Here is a 19,457-nt window from a genome sequence, read left to right as displayed (position 1 = left end):
AAGCAGAGACATTACTTTACTGACCAAAGTCCATATAGTCAAAGCTATGGTTTTTCCTGTAGTCATGTATGGATGTGAGAGTTGGACCATGAAGAAGACTGAGCATCGAAGAATTGATATTTTTCAACTGTGGTGTTGGAGAAGACTCTTGAGTGGTTCCTTGGACTGCAAGGAGATCAAACTAGTCAATCCTAAAGGAAATCTATCCTGAATATTCATTGGGAGGACTGATGCTGAAACTTCAATACTTTGACCACCCAATGCAAAGAGCTAACTCAGAAAAGACCCTGATGCTGGCGAAGATTGAAGGTGGGAGGAGAAGGGGACAACAGAGTATGAGATGGTTGGATGGCATCACCGACTCGATGGACATAAGTTTGAGCAAGCTCCAGGAGATGGTGAAGGACAGGGAAGCCTGGCGTGCTACAGCCCATTGGGTCGCAACAGTTGGACACTGAGTGACTGAACAGCAACAAAGAATATGATTAAATGATTTAGATGAAAAATATGGAAGCATACATCTTAGTCAACATGGGTCCCAGGAGATGAGATGAGGAGAGAGCCGCCAACAGAGCTGGCTGCTCCAGAAGACAAAATCAATGATAATTTTTAAAAGCATCCATGAGCATATTAATGAATTGATACAAAAATTATAAGTGTGTGTAAACTTTTAAAAATCCTTAGCAATTAAAACTGCATTTGGTTCAAATGGCTTAGCTAAGTTTTAGAGAGAAACAGTGGTCTTAGACATTAATTCCTAAATGCTGCCTCCTATTTCTGAGGACCCAGTGCTGGATGGTGAACCTCTGGCGTATTAGAAATGCCACATGACTATGCTGCCACCTCACTCATTCCACCTCTGGTGTCTTCCATTCTCCCTCCCATTTTGCCAGCCCCCTCCCTTTACTCGATCTTCCCTGGTAGCTAGGACAATAAAGGATCCACCTGCAATGCAGGAGACAAGGTTTGACCCCTGGGTCAGGAAGATCCCCTGGAGAAGGAAATGGCAACCCACTCCAGTATTCTTGCCTGGAGAATTCTATGGACAGAGGAGCCTGGTGGGCTACAGTCCATGGGGCTGCAGAGTCGGACACAACTTAGTGACTAAACAACAACATATACATTTATATCCTGCACCTCTGTAAAGATAAAGAATTTTTCTGTCCCCTCAGAAATCTTCTCGTGGTCCTTCCCAGTCTATCCTTGACCCTTCTCAACTCCGTGAAACCTCTGAATAAATCTCTTCAGCACCTGTTTTCTTTGTATGTTCTAGAAATTCATAGAGATGAAATTATCTATTAGTACTCTTTAGGAGTGATTCTCTCACTTGCTTTCATCATTTGCCTCCTGGACTCAATCAGGAGCAAAACTTGGCGCCAAGTCGCACCCCTCAGGAATCAGGATTCCCATGGCTTTTCTGGGTGGTTGGAGGCGAGGAGTGTTCAGGCAGGTGGTTCTGTCACCTGCCCAGCAGCAGGCCACCCCGCCTCTCCCTGCAGGCCTGCATGTGCGGGAGGACAGATACCACGCCTCAGTCTCTTCCCACAGATGAGGAGGGGACAATTACAGAGCAAACCACTGGCAGGAATGCCAGGACAAAGCCGAACCCACTATTAGCTGTGGAGATGGGAGACTAGCTTAGGGCCAAACCCTGAACTCAGCCGGCAGGAATGTGCACCCAGCAGAGGGAATGCAGACCACAACGGGTGTGGCATGGGAGCAGGGAGGTGTCGTTCTGCAAGTACGGGGGACTGCAGAGAATCAACACTCCACTTCCCAAAGGCTAACTCCAGAGCAGCTCCACAGCAAGGACGAACGTACTGTTCCCACCTGCACCCCCACCCCCACCCCGTTTGTCCTGTGCTCACATCCTAAAGGGAGCTCTGCATGGTTTCATTTGTCTTAGCCATCCATAGCCTGGTCACTGCTCTTTCTGGAAGCTCAGCTGGGTGGGGCAGCTCGAAGGGTGCAAGGTTTTGAGGAAACAATGTAAGAAGAGAGGGAAAGACTTGAATTATAAGAGAAGACAGAAATTGATGGGACAGGAGCCCCGGGGAGGCAGGAGGGAAGGTACTTGTGTTTAGTCATTCAGTCCTGTCCGACTCTTTGTGACCCCATGGACTATAGCCCCCCAGGCTCCTCTGTCCATGGGATTTTTCAGGCAAGAAATACTGGAGTGGGTTGCCATTTCCTTCTCCAAGACGAAAGGAGGTCTATGGCAAAAGTGAAAAGAGAAACCCAGCACCTGAGCAGCCCTTCTTCCTCTAGACTGGAGGGAAGCCCCTGGCAAGTGTCACTGCTGACAGGCTGGTGACACAAGAAGGAAATTAGCTTAGGAAAAAAGGAAGAACCCCTTTTCTATGTAATGGAGCAGGAGAAGGCATGGATGCAGGTCGTTGGGCTGAGAGGAGGACAAGCAGGGCTGCTTTTGGAAGAGACAGGTGTTTGAACTCCGTCTTCCTGTGGTACCCGTGCATAGAATGCATTGACTGATGCCTGAGGCAAAACTTCACTTCTGACTCTGAGACCTTTTTTTGCTCATGGGATCTTAGTTCTCCTACCAGGGATTGAACCATGCCCTCAGCAGTGAAAGTGTGAAATCCTAAACACTGGAGCACCAGGGAGTTCCCCAGAACTTTTTTTTTTTTTCTGTCTTTAAAAAAAAAGGTGGGAGGATGAGGGACTTGGAGTCTGTGGTTCTCAAACTTTAGTCAGTAACCGCAGAACTTGTTTTAAAAGCAGATTCCCAGAACCCACCCCACAAAGAGTCTATTCTCTGGGCACTTGTATTTGAACAAGCATCTCAGAGACCCTGATGCCAAAGGAAGGGTCGCCACCCTTGGGAAAACATTGCCACAGATGCTGGCAGCTTCATGCGCGCCCCCCTGACCCCCCGCCCCACCCAGAAAGTGTCAGAAAAAGAAAGCTAGATATTTGTGCAGTTTTCACACAAAGACATGAAATCACCCCAGGCAGAAATGACAGATTTTCACTTCATTTACCAGTATGTGAGAAGTTAGAAAACATGAAGATCCAAAAAGGAAGGCAGTAATATGGGTAAAGCGTGGAAACAGGCATGGTGTGGGAACCTCATATTTAATGCACTCAAATAATGAGGTTGAGAAAGGATAATTATTTTTAATTAATCAAAGTTATGAGCATAAGGAAAGAGGAATATCTTTGAGATGGGTTTTTAAAATATAATAGAAGTTAGCAATTATGAAGTGCTTTTTCATCTTCAAAGAACCTATTAACATTAAATTACTCTTTTCTAAAATTCTCCCTCAAGGTAGGTAAGTGAAATTATTATCCCTTATTTGAAGATGGGAAGAGAAAAGTGGAGAGGCCAGGACATGCTCTGTAGACCTAACATTTAAAGGATTTCAAAAAAAGAAAAAAAAAAAAAAACCGTTTCCACTGCGGAGACTGTGGAGATCTGGGTTTTCAGGCTATGATTTCCCCATTAGCTCTCCTGTATGCTTACATTTTTGGAAAAGAAGTCACAGCACATTTTGTGTAAGTGACCACTGGTGAAGGCATGGGAGAAGCTTCCGTGCTGTGCTAAGATGGGAGATGTCATTTCCTATTTTTCTAATGTCCCTGGTTTATTAGGATTTAAACTGAGGAAAGCTTTCAAGAGATCAAAGTTAATTATTATTTGACCAGACTGTTTACATTACCTTATTTTAGCATCCTAACATGTAGCATGGGGATTAAAAATTATGCTTTGATTACATGACTCAGACTGTTTTATTAATACATTATGACCTTATTAAATAAATGGAAATGGATGATGCCCATCTTAAAAATTTGCTTTGAGGACAAAGGAAATGAAAGTAGTCTCTAGTAACAATACAACCCTGAGGCTAGATACAATATGTGGTCAATATCAGGGCTGAAAAATTCTTAGGCTTGACTCTAAGTATAAAAATTTAAAATATTGGAAGTATTGGATAAGTCACTGACTTGTTTAAATAGAATTAACAGAGTCAGCAACATCTCATCTTCAAAAGACTTTCTATCAGAAGAGGTTTTTAAAATATAAGTTATATAAAGGTTTATTTTCTGTTTAACCTCAATTTCATTAAAGGATATATATGTTCAGAGCAGTAGGAAGGGTGACGAGTTGGATTGCAACAGAAACTGGGATGACTAGAGGGCCAGGGCCAGTGCCAACCACCTGGAAAGGATTTCCTAAACTGAGAATAGTAAAGCTGTCTGGGAAAAGTGTTGAAAGGAACATTTCAGATGGACCAGAGACAAAAGTTCAACCATAATCAAGTTGAGAACAGGAACAAAGTCCCCAAATGGACACAGGGTCTGAGAAGGGTCAGAATTGGTGGAGACATGTAAATCTCATGATCAGTAATATGTATGTGAAAGACACGTGGAAATCATTCTAGATTTCTAAGAAAGTGTGTGACATAATCCAGGAGACAAACCCTGAGGCACAGGCTGGGAACAGATCAGACGGATGCCTTGGGACCTCTGTGGGCACAGACAGACAAGAAGGGCTTCCAGTTTTCAGATGATGAGTAGCAAACGTGGACTCCAAGATTGGCTTTCCCTACCATCCAGTCTTCTAGGGACTTTCTCCTTATATTCTAACCTCAAAGAATATCAATTAATTCTATTATACAAAGAAAATACAATCAGTTGATAAATCTTCAAAACCGCAAAGCTGAAGAGAACACAGTTGCAAGCTCCGACATCATGTTGATTTATTACGTTGTGTGTGCTTCCCATCCTTCTCCTTCACCAATACAGTTAATTCAGAACCAATTACATAACTAGCTTCAAGTATTTCTGGTATCTGGTTATACCAGTACTTCCAGTATAGGATGAGAACGTGATTTGTCAGAGCCATTACTATTTCCCCATCATGTAGAAAGTACAAAATGTCACTGTAGCTGAGACTTGGGTAGTCGTTCAGGAATTCTAATAATTTCCTGAACCATAATGTCACCAGGCTATATGCTCTTGTCTGTTGTGCTCCAAGGACCCCAGCAACTAGACAGTGCCTCACAAATGGCTTATTGAAACCATTTTCATGGATTTGTTAAAAGATTGAATGGATGGATGGATGAAAAACCTAGAAGTTGCTTAAGGTATATCCAGTAGATTATTTTTTTAACCTGCTTCAGTTTTCATGAATACTGTGCTTTATATAATGAAGCATAGACAAGGGAATGGTATGACAGTTAAGGGGTCAATAGGGCACTGTGAGTTTTGCCTGGAGCACAGTGACACCACTATTCCTTTATTCTCTGGGCTGTGCAGCTCAGATAATCAAGGCATTTTAAACCTTTACCTTCCTATTTTACCCAGTTGGATGAGGATATAGCAGATCTCAGAATATTTTAGTTATCCAGGCAAGCAGCATGTTTTGTTCAATTTTTCTATATAATTCTGGGCATGGACGCAAACTCTTTGTCTCATTAAAAATCAGAGTCTCCTCTTACATGAAATTAAATATATGACTTTAGGGATTCAGCTTACAAACTCCACAATAATATGTTTAATAATCATTCCAGAACACTAAGGAAGAGGATTATCCTCTTTATAGTACCCTGTACTGGGTACTATATTGCCTTCCCAGACTTGCCGCAGCAAATTTTCACAAACTGAGTATTCTCCATTCTGGAAGTCCAAAATCAAAGTGTCAGCAAGGGACTTCCCTAGTGACCCAGTGGCAAAGAATCCACCTGCCAATGCAGGAGACAACGGGTTCGATCCCTGGTCCAGGAAGATCCCACATGCTGGGGAGCAACAAGGCCCGCATGCTACAACTATTGAGCCTATGCCCTAGAGCCCGGGATCCACAACTACTGAGGCCATGTGCCGCAGACGCTGAAGCCCACATGCCCCGCAGCCCATGCTCCGCAGCAAGAGAAGCCACCACAGCTAGAGAACAGCTCTCATAGCAACAAAGACCCAGCACAGCCAAAAATAAATGTAAAATTTTGTCAAGATGTCACCAGGGACTTGTTCCCTCTCAAGACTCTAGGGGAGAATGCTCCCTGACTTCACTCAGCTTCTGCTGGCTCCAAGAGTTCCTTGACTTACAGGAGCACCATTTTAGTCTCTGCTTCTATATCTTCTCTTCTGTCTCTTATAAGGACCTTTGTCAGTGGACTTAGGGCCCACCTGGACAATCTAAGATGACCTCAGCTTGAGATCCTTAATTATATCTGCAAGGACCCTTTTTCCAAATAAGGTCATGTTCACAGGGTTCAGGGTTGAGGAAATGGATGCATCTTTGGGGGCACATTCAACCCACTACAGATAATCAGCACAGTCTACTGGAAGAACGTTCTCACCCATTTGGCCCACCATATTGCCACACTGAGGAGCAAGCAGCTTTGGTCTTACTCCTTTGCCTTCCCACAGGACTGATACTAATGGGGGCACTTGGCAGGGACCAAGGCTAGACATTCATTTCAGTTGCTAATTAGCAATCAGAAGGTCATATCCTGTCATTATCTGATGTTGGCATCTTTTTCATGACAGATGAAGAAAACTTCAGATTTTCTCAGCTAATTTGCAATGCTGTTTCCACACACAGCGAAGCTAGGAAAGCCAAACATAAATCAAGCAATATTTAAACAGTTTGAGAGGGCATGAGGGAGGCAACTCATCATCCATTCCTTGAAATAGCATCTGAATTAAAGGTATAAAGAATAGACCTAACTTCCTGCTGTATAGCACAGGGAACTATATTCAATATTATGTAATAACCTGTAGGGAAAAAGAATCTAGAAAAGAACATATGCATACATACATATATATGTGTAACTGAATCAATGTGCTGTACACCTGAAACTTACACAACATTGTAAATCAACTACACGTCAATTAAAGTTAAAAAAAAAGACAAAACAAATATATACTAGTTTGGATTTAACAACAACACAAAAAATAATAGACCTAACTTTCCTAACCCCAGTGGCCTTGACCTACATTCCACTCCAGCCACCTGCTCCCACAATGGCCTTCCCAAGCTCATTATCACCCAGAACTGGGCCATCTCTGAAACTGAAACTATAAAGTCCCTACATCAATCATTCCACAGCCAGCCTTCCCACCTCCTCCCCTTACCGCAGCTGCTCACCAAGCTCATTTGCACCTCAGATTCACCATCCGCTGCCCATATGGCATGGCTTCCTTCACCCCAGGCCTCCCGCAGGCCTCCTGTCCCTGAACGCAATGCCCCCTCCCCTCCGTGCTTGCACTCCATCTGATGGGCCAAACGCCACCTTGGATCAATACAGAACTCACTCTTCCATGTTCAGGGCCGGAGCTGTTTCCTGCGCCTATCGGATCAAGTGAGATGATCCTGAGAGATAATACGATCCTAAATCATACTCTCTGACCTCAGCAGGTTCGACAGCAAAGCTCACCAGTCCTTTGGTGCATCTTTCATTCCCTGTCTTGAAAGCCTCAACCAACCAGATTCCTTCACTTTGAGAAGATAACTTCAGATCTTGCAGACATGGAAGCACTGAGGAGGACCACCTCAATTTCCCACCACAATTACAGCACTGTCCCTGCATTGCCCTCCTCCAGTTCCAGGCAGACCCCTCCACTGAGCCTCTGGACCCATCTGTTCCCAACTCCTCCACACCCTGCTGCAGGAGTTTTATCCTTCTCCTCAATCTTTATACTTTACCCTCTCCCCCTGCCTACAGCTCCTTTCCCTCATCCTCTACTTCACCTACTAAAATCTGACTTAAGTATTCAGCATTGAAATTGCTCTTTCTTTGAGCAGTAGACACCCACTGGTCACAAACTTAGGGGACTATTATCCCTCCCTACCTTAATGGAAACATCACTGCAGTAGATATGAACTCCTACCTGGAGGTCTCTGGAAGTCTGCTCCCTTAGATCCTGAGACACCAAGATCTTCTAGTTTTCCTTTTATTGCTATCATATGTAAATATTTATAACTTTATCAGTAGTCAGCATCCACTGTAAAAAACTTAATGGACATGAGGAAATATTCCACACAGAAATAAGTGCTATTAATATTTTGACTTAAGTCCTTCCATGCTATTTTATTAGATGGATGTATGGATAGTTGAATGGATAGATGAATGCATAGATGGATAGACAAGTGAACAGACAGACACATAGATGGAAAGACATAATTTTACATAATATACTACAGAGTACATCATGCAAAATGCCAAGGTGGATGAATCACAAGCTGGAATCAAGATTGCCAGAACAACAACCTCAGATATAGAACAGCATATAGCAATATGAGAATAGCAACCTCAGATATGCAAATGATATCATTCTAATGGCATAAACTGAAGAGGAACTAAGAGCCTCTTGATGAAGGTGAAAGAGAAGAGTGAAGAAGTAGGCTTAAAACTCAACATTCAAAAAACAAAGATCATGGCATCTGGTCCCATCACTTTATGGCGAATAGAAGGGGAAAAAGTGGAAACAGTGACAGATTTTATTTTCTTGGGCTCCAAAATCACTGTGGACAGTGATTGCAGCCATGAAATTAAAAGATGCTTGTTCCTTGGAAGGAAAGCTATGACAAACCTCTACAGCATATTAAAAATCAGAGATATTATTTTGCTAACAAAAATCTATATAGTCAAAGTTACAATTTTTCCAGTAGCCATGTACAGATGTGAGAGTTGGACCATAAAGAAGGCTGAGGCCCGAAGAATTGATGCTTTTGAATTGTGGTGCTGGAGAAGACTCTAGAGAGTCACTTGGACTACATAGAGATCAAACCAGTCAATCCTAAAGAAAATCAACCCTAAATATTAATTGGAAGGGCTGATGCTGAAGCTGAAGTTCCAACATTTTGACCACCTGATATAAAGAACTGACTCATTGAAAAGACCCTGATGCTGGGAAATATTAAAGGCAAAAGAAGAGGACAGCAGAGAATGAGATGGTTAGATAGCTTCACTGACTCAGTGGACTTGAATCTGAGCAAACTCTGGGAGATAGCGTGAACAGGGGAGCCTGGTGTGCTTCATTCCAAGGGGTCACAAAGAGTCAAACATCACTTAGCAACTGAACAACAGCAGCAACGAACAGCAGTTGAATCAAAGTTTGCTGTTTTATAAACTTTTCTGTGTTCAAACTTTTCTGTGTTCTATTCTGTGTCCAAACTATGAATTTTAAATCTGTGTTTTTATCCTGATTTCTCTGTTGAGTTTCAAACTCTTACTTAATGTCGTCATTTGATCCTCCTCCAAGTTAACATCTAATCTCTCCCAGGAGTCACTTCCTGTCATCCTTCTCTTTCTGCTCAAATAAAGCTTCTTGTCTTATCAATTTTCCCTTCAAGATGTTCCTCACAATTACCTGGACGTACTGTAATGCCCTCTAATGTGTCCCATTTTCAGATCTATCCGTCACATGGCTGCAGGTAGATTTCTCTAAAATGCCAAACCCTTGCTTAAGCCCTTCAGCAGGTCCCCATTCTCTAACAGTTTAAAAGCTGAACTGGTTGGCCTTCCAGGATCTCCTGCTTCCTCTTTCTTCAGCATAATCTTGCCCCTTCTTCCTCTGTCTGTGTCATCGTGAATTTCTTGCTGTCCTAAACACATTTTGTTCTGTGCCTGCCTCTTTCTTTATATGATCTCATTTTCTTGGAAAGCCCTTCCCTGCCTTCTGAAGCAGACTAACTTCTACTCATTCTTCAAAGTTCACCTCGGTCATCACCTCCTCTGGGAAGCCTGCCTGGATTTAATCCCTCCCAAGTCAGCTAAGTCTCTCTTCTCTGGATTTACACACATTCTGTGCACTCTTCTAGAGCACATGTTAGTTACATGGTAATGAAATACTGCATTGCTAGCTCTCTCCACCTTCCTGACATGTACATTTTTTGGAATGAATGTTTGCCTTCATATCTTTGCATGCACCTGGCACATAGGAGGCACTCAGTAAATTTGTTGAAATTAAAAATGCATTTAAAAGCAATCTAAGCCTCCTTTGATGTCACACCCTCCTCGTATCACTTTGGTTCACTGCTCCGCTTTAAAGAAGCATTCCTACAAAGAGTTTTCTGTGCTGACTTGCTCTGCTTTCTCTTCTGCTGTTCTGTCCAGCTTTTCTTCCCTTTTCCTGCTCTCATGGAGGTTGCCTAATCCAGTGGTCAACTCTCAGACCTATTGTGTGATCTCAGAGGCATTTGACAGTCAGTCTCTGCCTCCTTCCTGAACAAGCTCCACACTCCTAGGTTCTTCTCATCACTCAGCGCCTGTTCCTGCTCAGTTTACTTTATCGTCACTCCTCACCTTACAGATCCCTGGATGTTTCATTGCTTAAGGTTCAACCCTTGGTCCACTGCTCCATCTGCATGCACTTCCAAGGTGGTCTCATCCAACTTCATGAATTCATGTAGCTCCATCCATCTCTACCCTGATTACTCCACATTAACATCCACAGCCTGGCCCTGTTCCTAGAAATCCTGACTAATTGGTAAAACTGCCCACTCAACAGCTCCACCCCAATATTTAATAGGCATCACAAACTTAATAGGTCTAAGTTTAGACCCATTAAAGAACTCTCCAGTTTCTCTTCTAAACCTTCTCTTCTCTGCACAATTGCTCTGGCCCGACACCATGGACTGTCTTTGATGCCTGTCTTTTTCTCACATCTCTCAACCAGGCCATCAGCACATCCTCTTGGCCCTGTCGTGAAAATATATCCCCAAAGTGACCTCATCACCTCCACCCCCACCACCCCAGTGTACACTGCCATCACCTCCCACCTGGATGACTGCAGGAGCCTCCAGACTGGCCTCTCTTCTCTCACGCTAGACAGCCTCACCTCTCTTCATGCAATATCTAGAGGGGTTATTCCCAATGTCAGTCAGTTCATCCTGTGGACCCTGTGGGAAACCTGTGGTGGATTCCCATCACTCTCTGGATGGACTCCACAGTCCTTCCCATGCCTGCCCAAACCTGCATGGTCTGCGGCCTGGGAAATCTCTCCAGATACGTGTTCTCCCATCCTCCCTCTCTCTCTCTCTCCGGCATCCAGTCCTTGTGCCCTCTTTACAGTTATTCAGACAAACCATACATGTTCCCACCCCAGGCATTGTTTTCCCCTAGCTTGTACTGCTCCTTCTCCTGGAGGCTCACTCAGGTCAGACATCATTGCCTCAGAAAGGATGACGTAATCTGGTACATTTGGGAGGAGTTATCCTCCCCTCCTGTCCTTTTCCCAAGAGAGTCATAGACCTAGAACCTAAGTTCTAGGTGGGAGTCTAAAATGATGTTTGGAGAACTTCCCTGCAGGTGCAGCAGTTAGGACTCCATGCTTCCACTGCAGAGGGCATTGTGTCCATCCCTGGTTGGGGAACTAAGATCCCTCAAGCTGTACAGTATATCCAAAAATAAAAATGTCAAAAAAAGAAAACATCAATAAAATGATGTTTAGTGGAGTAGGAAGGCACACTTAAGAGATCCAAGGAGTGATGAAAACCACTCAGAGTGGAGCACAAAACCTGGGGCTTAAGACCTTCATTGCCTCAGAGAGCCCAGGAGAGGCAAGCTATGCCCGTGTGTCACAAAGGGGACTGTGATCACCTATTAGGATATCCTGCCCTGAAGAGAGTGGTTTTGTCCCATACCCCTCAGCGGACATCTGGCAACATCTGGAGGCAGTTTTGGTGATCACAACTTCAAGGGGATAGATGGCACTGGAATCTAGTGGCAGAGGCCAGGGGCTGTGTGAAACACCCTGCAGGGCACCGGGCAGTAAATGTCAACTGTGCTACAGTTGAGGAACCAGCTCTGTTCTTTTGAGAACCTCTGGGATCTCTTAAAGGACTTTAACCCCTGCAAATCTTGGTCCGTTGCCAGGGAGCAGTGATGGGGAAAGAACCCAAAAGGAGCAGGGATGGAAAACATGACTGCTGTGGAGAGAACCTTCTAGAACTCAGCCATCAGTCTGCAGGAGGTAGACCATGCACACAGTGGGTGTAGCTGCAGAGTCATAGCTTGGGAGGCAGGCCATTGTGATGGTGCCTAGGGGGCATTCAGGCCCGGGGCAGTGTTAGCAGCCCTCGGGTTTCATTCAGTGACAACAAAATGCTTTTGAGCCCCTGGGATTTGCCAGTGCAGTGCTGGTTCTGACAGTTGTTTGTGCTCCAGAAGATGCTGTGGTGTTTGGAAGAGACCATCAAAGTCTGCAAACTGTGTGCTGGCTTTTGAGCAGACCTCAGAGTCCTGCCAGCTGTCCTTGTATCTGCCCCAGCCCCTCACCCCTTCCTCAAGGGAAGCAAGAACCAAGCATGCTATCACCAAATGTTCAGCTCTTTACAGTTCCCTAATACATTGATTGGGTTGGTCAAAAAGTTCATTCAGGTTTTCCATAAGACCTTATGGAAAAACCCGAACAAACCCTTTGGCCAACCCAACACTATCTGATGCCCTTTCCAGGCAGGAAGGCCAGGAGATGGGGCCAGCTTTGGGCCTTTCAAGGCCCGAAGCTGGTACAGGAAGTATCTCTGATGCTGAGTCATGCAGAAAGAGATTGATAGCTTACAGGTCAAGAAAACCCTAAAAGGGTCACCGGAACCTAGAGACACTGTGGCATAATTGTTATAGGGCCAAGATTAATGCCAGAGGTTCAAACCAGAAAGACCACAGCAGAACCTTTCAGACTTGAATCGTTGCCTGGGTGCTGCTTTGAGGGTGTTATTCCATTTTTGTATCGCTTTCATATAAGAGGATTAACAAGAAGCCTTTTAAAAGGGTTTTGCTGCACTATCTAAAATGTCCTTCCAGAGTAATTTGGTATTTCTATAAAATTTTATTGACATATAGTTGATTTATACTGTTGTGTAATTAGGCCCTTTATTTTCTTCACTTGGCAAACTTCCCCTTCCATAAATCTGATCTGTGAACAAGAAATTCCTCTCCCAAACATCCTGAATTCTTTGCCATTATGCAAACTGCTTTTGTTTAAACAGTCAGTTGAAAAGTACACCGTGAAATCATTACATCCTACCTCCTGCTACAACATGTTTCCATACAAAGTTTTGTTAGAGAGATGGATGAAAGAGAGCAAAAGGGAAGGAGAGATCTACTAGTTCAGCTTCCGGGGGTAAAGCACTCAGCACATCTATCCGTTGACTCAGTGACCTCAGATCTCTGCAGTTTGATCTTTCCGTACATCTTTCTGAATAGAGACCTGCTCTAGATATTAGAAATGTGAACAGTTAGCTTCGTTGAGCAGACTTCAAATGGTGCTTCAAAGATTTTCAGTAGGTTTGTACTGAAAAGTACAAAACAAAAGTTTGCAGTTCTGCAACAGCAGGAATGTACAGGCTAGTCCTCTGGTCCAATCCATATTCTCGTCCTTCAGTCAGGCCTGGATGTGTAGTCTAGAGTCCTGAGCCTGGGAAAGGGATCAGACATGCCACCTCTGAATGAACACCCTGGTAGGCTGCCTGTACTAGTGCGAAGTCTTTCAGCAGTTGCCCTATATGATCCCATATGCAGATGAGTAAACTGAGGCTCTGGGATGGTAAGCAGCTTCCCCAAAGTCACACAGGTCAGAAGTGTTAAACCGAGACAGCCTGATATCAGAACTTTCAACTTTGTCCTCATCACCACACTGCCTTTCTTGGATTATTGGCAAACTGCCCAAAGAGTAATGAATCAATAGTAATTCACTCAAGGGGAGAGTCATGTCTTTGCTGGGCCTTTCAAGCCATGTGAGAAGATGTGCTAGAAATGTGTGAAACTCCATTGCCTTTGAACGCTCACTACAGTGTACAAAACTCAGATGGAAGTGAGATAAACCCTTGCCAGTAACATTGGTTGCTTTCAGATCTCCTGCCATGATCTCCCTCAGCATTGTTAGGAAGGCTCAGAGTGGCTGCAGGTGCTTATCAGAGGTAACTCAAGTTCATCTCCCAGACGTCTGGTGAGGTATTGATGAGGCTGCTTAAAGAGTGACATCTGCCCATTTTAAAGTTTCTCCCATGGTCCGAGAGTTGACTGGCTGTATGCTGTCCCTGCTCCAATACCTGTGAGCAGATGGGTAAAGATGAAAACCAGTTAGGTGTCCATCCGAATGGGAGGGGCTAAACCAAGCACAGGACATTTATAAAAATGAAATACTTTGGAGTTCATTTAAATTGGATGATGAAAACCTGTGTTTTCAGATATGTGACGATCTCTAGGCTGGGCTGTGGTGTGAAATGAAGCTTTAGAGAAACAAGAATGGGAAGGAGACTCCATTATCAAAAGCATGTGTGTGGTCACCACTGATACTCTGGAGGAAGGACCCACCAGGGTCAAGGGTGTTGCTTCAGGAGATGGAGTTGGTGCATTTTTATTGATATTGTCTATGTTGCTTATATTTTTTTTTGTACTAAAAAATACCCAATTCTATTATTTTTCTTTGGCAAGAGGGTAAGGACTGGTGATATCAAAAATGAAAACTTGCAGTGTATTGAAAATCAAGGATTTGAAAAGAACTTCATGTTTCTTCAAACCACAGAGTGGGTGGGGTTGGGTTTAGAAATCAAGCTGTGAGTTGCCCATGTTCCTGCCCTGAAGAAAGACAGACCAGGCCTTCTCACAAGACCTGTGTTTGACTGACTATCAGTAGGGGAGTTTTTTCCTATTAAATATGGGGTTCATGGTATTTTGCTATACGATCATCTAATTGTGATGTCTTAGGTCCAAATGGGTTTCTGTGAAATCATCTCTGATCAGTAAATAAATAGAAAAAAATGGCTCGTATATTTTTTAAAGTCAGTAACACACCTTAGTGAGTGAATTCGCTCAGTCGTGTCTGACTCTTTGCAACCCCATGGACTGTAGCCTACCAGGCTCCTCCATCCATGGGATTTTCCAGACAAGAATACTGGAGTGGGTTGCCATTTCCGGTGATGGCAAATCAGAATGTCCTATGGAGTTTTCATGTGACACCAAGAGGGAGCTAGAGGAAAACACTCTCTCCCTCCATCCCCCGCCTTGAGGATTACTGATTGGAGAGAGCCCTGTTTCTGACCCTCCAGGGTGTCGTATTCTTCAGGCAGTTAGGATGAAGGAAAGGCTGAGCCCCACCATCTGGTTCCAGGGGACGGTCGCAGTGAGACCCAGCCTGGTGTAGCTAGCATGTGGATTTAGACATGCCTGGGACGTGCAGTTGGGGGACAGCCTTGTCTCCTCATGTCCTCCACGTCATATGTGCGTGTATCCGCTGATTTACCTGATAGCTGAGGCCTGTCCAGTAAAGAGAAGTGGTATAGTGCCCATCACTGGAATCAGACCCTGTGGGCACATCCCACATGCTTAGGAAGGAATGGGGAGGGCAATAGGAGGCACACTGCCTGCAGGGCATCTGGGGTTTCAGAAGTGATATGATCCAAGAGAAGCAGAAGAGCCACCCAACAAGTGGCCAGCAGCACTGAGGTTCAGATGTGAATGCGTGGGCTTAGATGCCCCTTAGCCATCCATGACTTTATCAACCTCAGGATGAAAGGAAAGGGAGTGGCCCTGTGAAACCCTCAGGGGCCCAGCAACTCTGCCGTGAGGCCCCTCTGACCCGAGCAGGTTGACACAGAGGGGCTGTTTTCCTACCAGCCCCACGGAAATGAGCCCACGCCACTCGGAAGAGCATGTCTTGGGCAGCAGCCCGGGGGCTGGTCGCAGAGGTGCCAGAGCCTGCAGCTCAGTAACCATCCTTGGGGGTGTGCTGAGCCCAGTGTGCCTTCAAGAATGGCAGCCCATGACAAAGGAGGAGCGGTACCACACCAGGAACAGGACTGGCCTGCAGCCTCAGAGAAGACCCCTCATGGGTCCCCTGAGAGGAAGGGGTGCCTACGGCCCTGCAGGTTCACATGGATGGTGGAAGAGGGCTCTTAAACTGGAGACCCTGGGGCCTGGATAAATAAAGTAACACATGCCCCCCATGCACTGGGGAGGAGGAGGCTGCTCCTTCTGTAGGGACTCAATTTTATTGATCCTTAGAATTCTTTATTTGTGCCTAATAACTTAGATCAAAACAGAAACTTTGGGGGTGTTTTTTGCTTAAATTATCTGGATGCTGCTGCTGCTGCTGCTAAGTCACTTCAGTCGTGTCCGACTCTGTGCGACCCCACAGATGGCAGCCCACCAGGCTCCCCCGTCCCTGGGATTCTCCAGGCAAGAACACTGGAGTGGATTGCCATTTCTTTCTCCAATGCATGAAAGTGAAAAGTGAAAGGGAAGTCGCTCAGTCGTGTCCGACCCTCAGCGACCCCATGGACTGCAGCCTACCAGGCTCCTCCACCCATGGGATTTTCCAGGCAAGAGTACTGGAGTGGGGTGCCATTGCCTTCTCCGAAATTATCTGGATAGTTTCTCTAATAATCAATCTAAAGTCTAAAGAAAAGGACTTTCTTTCCATCTCCTAATTCCTACACATTACCATCCTGTGTTGACACCAGACACAATCAATTTCCCGGCAAGTAGTTGTCCAGGCTGGGTGAGACAAAGGAGATGTACAAGCCCTGGAAGATGTTTTCTTGTTCGTGAGATTGTCAAGGCAATTCATCAGCCTGGAATGGTTTGCCATTCCAATCTCTGCCTTCTAAGCTGTTGTTTGGATTTGAATTGTACAGTCCCTGCAGTGTGCTTATACAAACACATCCCAGATCATAGTTCATCGCTCTGGAATATATTTTACTGTATGTACTTGACTGGCTGCAAGCCATCCTGTCTGTGTTTATATAAAGCCAAACCACATTATCATAGATTGCTTGCACAGCTATGAAAAAATATCAAGGACCTACTAGTTGCCCCCATCAGCCTGTGAAACCAATATAATTTTGTCTTTAGAAATTCCATCTATGCCCAACCCCATTCAAAGCAGATAAACAAATCTCAGTGGGTGGTCTGCGTTGCAGCCCCCTTTGCTAAAAACAGCCCCATCTGCCTCCCTCCATCTTATCACAGCCCCTGGTTGAGAGGCATGCCATGGTGATCCTGGCTGTAAAGTGCTGAACAAGACACCCAGCTCTGAGCCCTCCTCACCAGACCCTACTTTCAGGTTTGGTCCAGGGTGGGCATCCAGCCTGAGTTGGACAATCAGGGAATCATGCTGGAAATCTGAACCTAGACCAATGAAAGTCAAGTTGGTCACTCCAGAGGCTTGAACTCCAAGCTGAAAAACATTAGCAGTGTTGGCAGTGGGAGAGAAGAAAGAAGCAGACGTCCACAGAAAGGAACAAAAGGGAGACTTCAGATGAGGGTGGAGTCACCCCAGTATCTGAGCTCAACTGCATTCCTGATGCTGGATTTCTTGAGACACCACCAGAACTTTGTAACAAATTCCCCCTTCTAATGATCACAAGGTGTTGGAAGCCAACATAAAATAATAATAGCTATCACTTGAAGAATGCTGTTTTCCAGAAAAGGAAATGAAGAATAGGTGGGTAACTGCTGGCACAAGGTCACACAGTGGGCAGCCCAGCCCCTGGACCAGAGGATGAATTTTGCTGCTCTGTGGCTCTCAAAATGGGCACAAAGGAAAAGACTTGGTCTGGCATCAGGCAGACACGGGTCAGTGTCCTGGCTGTGCCACTTCCCCAGTGCTAATTATTGACCTGTGATTCTGGTGGAATGAAGATAGCCACAGTCATAAACACAGCTGTTGCAAGAATCAGTGCAATATGATCTGTGTTGGTCTGATAGGCATTCCATAAAAGTTATTTTTAATGTTTCCCATTTTTCACTTGTAGCGAACTACAGGGACTAGAACTGATAGAACATTGTGAAGGACGGTGATAACCAACATTCCTTCTATATCTTTATTGCCTTTTTATATCTTTCTCTATATGATGCTGAGATCAATATCCTTTATAATGTAAGGAAACATTCTCCTACTCTTAGTTTACCATGAAATTTTTATTTTTCTTCAAGGCAATTAATGGTGGATCTTTTCAAGACATTTTTAGCTTCTAACCAAAAAAAAAAAGAAAGCAAAGAAAAAGCCGTATGATTTTTGTCTTTTGATATTAAAATTAATTTCAATGATGGAATGCCTAATAATAAACTGTCCTTAATTTCCTAGAATCAAGCATCCTAAATCATTTGGCATTATTCAGGGAATGGACTGGTACTTTCTCTTGTGTTTTACTTATGACTTTTTAGCGTGTGAGTTCAGCATCTTTAGTTTTCTTTCCTCTGCTCTTTTCCAGATTGTATTTTGTGATTATGGCAGTTCATAATGATGAATTAAGTTTTCTACCATTTTCTGGTTTCTGAAGCTATTTAAATATTTGGGGTGAAAATACCCCAACTATAAGGATATCCTATAAGGACTATATCCTTATATCCTCAAAACTTTGAGACATAGTTTATACTATGGTTATTTGTCTATTTAAGTTCTTACTTTTTCTTAAATAGATTAGAATAATGTATATTTTGCTGAAGAATTTACAGTTTATTGAGGTAGTCCATTTCTTAACATTGAGTTGAAAGTATTTCCATATAATATTTTTATCTGCTCCATTTCTGTGGACACTTTCTGCCCACTGAGATTACCATTTCTCTTTATTAGACCTCCCGGAGCCAACTCTAAGGGAGGCAGGTCGTTGGCAGGCATTTGCTCTCTTCCCACGTTGGGTGGTGTTGCCATCTCCCGCGCATGGCCACAGCCCCATGTCATGTTAGGAACATCAGTTGTGATGCCTCAGAGTCCATGAGAGTGGATAAGCCTGCATGGGATAGGAGTGAACAGTGCTTTTAGACACAGGACTGTAGCTCCCAGGTTGGAGACCTGTCAGTTATTGGGATATCAGTAAAGACCATCAGGGGATGCAATACTGATGGCACAATCTGGCCTCAAGGACTATAAGCTGTTCATCTGGTCCATGGGCCTCCTCGTCCACAGTGCCCCTATAGCACCTGTACTGAGGTTCTGCTCACCTCTTGTCTCTCCAGAGCCAATAATATTTGCATGTTATTTCATACAAAAAGAATGGAGGAGCCTGGTGGGCTATAGTCCATAAGGTTGCAAAGAGTTAGACATGACTGAGCAACTTCACTTTCATGCAAAAAGAATAGACTACTTTAAAGATGGCTGTTTGAAGTGATTTTTATGATTGCATTTATTACAGGATCTTATAATCTATTCATTTAAACCATTTTCATAGCAGTTACAGAGTACAAAGTCTTTTTAGTCTAAGAAGAGCCTCATGAAAGGTTGTGGAGATGGGTTAGCTGGAAATTCCAACAGGGGATCTGAGAAAAGTCACAGCTAAGACTATGTTTAGGTGAAAATCTAGTTAGATAGGAAGAGACAGAAAAGACCCCCTTAGGTCTCTGGACATAGGTACCAGAGATGGGCAGTACCCAGGGTGAGGGAGCCAGTGGGCTTGACCAGACAGAGGGAAGCTGATTTAGGAACTGGGCAACAATGGGACCAAGCTCTTAGGAGCTGCAGCATGCAGCTAGGCAGGTTGCCAGCAAAAA

The 19,457-nt window shown here is 44.2% G+C and overlaps 1 protein-coding gene across 2 annotated transcripts in view; it reads left to right on the top strand.

Annotated features, from left to right (window-relative positions):
- The window catches only part of HECW1 (HECT, C2 and WW domain containing E3 ubiquitin protein ligase 1), a 488,368-nt gene that overhangs the window by 445,552 nt on the left and 23,359 nt on the right, over nt 1-19,457 (top strand). The window lies entirely within an intron of this gene.

Source organism: Ovis canadensis, chromosome 4 (genome assembly GCF_042477335.2).
Source record: "Ovis canadensis isolate MfBH-ARS-UI-01 breed Bighorn chromosome 4, ARS-UI_OviCan_v2, whole genome shotgun sequence".
In the NCBI taxonomy this organism is placed as follows: domain Eukaryota; kingdom Metazoa; phylum Chordata; class Mammalia; order Artiodactyla; family Bovidae; genus Ovis; species Ovis canadensis.
The sequence above is the reverse complement of the archived record's forward strand: the minus strand, read 5'-3'. Positions and strand labels throughout refer to the sequence as shown.